This window comes from Elephantulus edwardii, unplaced genomic scaffold (genome assembly GCF_000299155.1).
Source record: "Elephantulus edwardii isolate Elephantulus edwardi_28Jun2011 unplaced genomic scaffold, EleEdw1.0 scaffold00122, whole genome shotgun sequence".
NCBI classification, from domain to species: Eukaryota; Metazoa; Chordata; class Mammalia; order Macroscelidea; family Macroscelididae; genus Elephantulus; species Elephantulus edwardii.
This window is the reverse complement of record NW_006399872.1, coordinates 6687406-6689708: the sequence shown is the minus strand read 5'-3', so window position 1 is coordinate 6689708 and position 2303 is coordinate 6687406.

Here is a 2303-nt window from a genome sequence, read left to right as displayed (position 1 = left end):
AGGTCACCAGTACTATACTATATGTATATAATACTTAAATTATATGCCTTTAATAAATACTGTTATTGTTATGTGCCATCAAGCCACCTGTGACTTATAGTGACCCTATGTACAGCAGCTCTGAAGCCTACCCTATCCTGAACCAGTCTCACTGACTCCAATTCACCTACCTCATTGCCCTAGTTACTGTATAAATCCATCTTATCTGAGGTTTTCCTCTCCTATGCTGTCCCTCCACCATTCTGAGTATGATGTCCTTCTCTGTGATAAGTCTTTCCTGGCCACGTGCCCAAAGTAAGTTAGCTGGAGATTCAAAATTCTAGCCTCCAAGGAGAAATTTGATTTCACCCTCTCCAAGACAGACCTATTTGTTTTCTTGGCAATCAATAGTATGTTCAAGACTCTTCTCCAGGGCTTCAATCTGAAGGCATTTATTCTTCTGTCATCCTTAGTTATTGTCCAACTCTCAGAAAAAGTATATGTTGTATATTTCTCAATCACTATTATCAACAAGATTCTAACATTTATTGACCCTCCATCATGTTTCCAAAGCTGTAAATCTTAATGGAAAGAGTCACTGTGGACTCCAGTTGCCAGAGACACAGAGCCTTCTGGTTATTAACACAGTACTCTACAGAGTATGCAAATGGGAAGCTTTCATTTATATGTATAGATAAATTACACAAAAACACACCCAGAAGCCCTGGTAGCATAAATAAGCAACTCTGTTGGTATACTTGTGTAACTTGTTAGGCTGCTAATTAAAAATAAGAGGTTTGAATCCACCAGATCCTCTACATAAGAAAATTGTACACACACACACACACAAAAAAAGAAACCACACACACACACAAAAAAAAAACCCCACCCCATATTTTTATAGTTTGGCCTATATTTTTAGTTCTCTGTAATGTATTCTGCTAAAGACTGCGCTTTTCTGTTGCGTTAAAATCATCCTTCTTCCATACTCAAAATATATCAACATTTTATTACAATATATTTTATTGTTATTTATCGTTGAGATCACTCCCAACCGCTACGATAATGCTAACAGAAAGAAATCTCATTCAGTTCTGTGCCATTGTCATGAACATTGATATGTTTAAGTCCATTATTGTAGCTACTAACAGAAGACAAAATACCCTTTGAAACTTGCTTTGGTGAAGTCAAATTGCTTTTGTGAACATAAATGTATTCCTCATAAATTTTTGTTGTTAAGTGCTACATAGATGAGTATGAATCATAGAGACCCTATGAACAACAGCTCTGAACCCTGCCCTATCTTGTCGCATACTCATCATCTTCCTTGTATCTGAACACATTGCCACAGAAATTATATAAATTCTTCTCATTGAGGGTCTTCCAGTCCTTTCCTGACCTGCCATCTTTCCAAGCATAATATCCCTTTCCAAGGAATTCCTCATAAACAGTTGTCAACAATCTCAATATTTCTATAATTCTATTTAGCACAAGTATATCAATGTGAGGAGAAAGGGAAAATACCACTGTAAAATCTACTCTGAAGTAATGTCAATTATTCAGCATTTTCTTAGTTAGCTTTCACAATAAATTTAATTATCTTTAAAATGTTAAAGCTCAGTTGTTACAAAGGCAAAACTAAGCAGAAAGGTCAAACTGTGAGATTGCGAATCAAAGTAATGAACAATTTCCAGGTCTTGTTGACAAAGTAATATTTTTCCAACTTGATTTTGTTTGCGTTCCAACAATTCTGGTATTATAGAGAGCCATGAAAATTCTATTTAAAAATCTGTGAAAATCATATTCATATTCTTCATTCCATCTCTTTTTCCTAATTCTCCCACCCCTTCTTTGACAGTGTTTATAGCAATATTAACATCATTCCAAACAGGCTTTTGGGTTTTTGAGGTTTTTTTTTATTTTTAACAACTGTCAGTGATGTAAGCCAAAATCAAAACTCACCAATGTCAAGCCCCACTCAAGACCCTACATTAGGTTTCTGAAGCCATAGTATTTATGAAAGAAAACTGTCTTTATTTCTCCAGAAGCTTGGCTAGTGGATTTGGACTAAAAATCCTTTCATTCATCACCTATCTCAACCACCAGGGCTCCTTAAACTAGTGATCTTTGCTCTTCTGCAGCAAGCACTTCAAATCAATACCACCAATTTCAGCAACCAAGATTAGGTCATTTGCATAACACATGTTATTGATGAGTCTTCTTCCAATCCTAACACCACATTCTTCTTAATAAAGCCAAACTTCTAAAACATCACAAATCAAAGCACCATTTTTTCTGTATGATATATATATATATTTCTATAT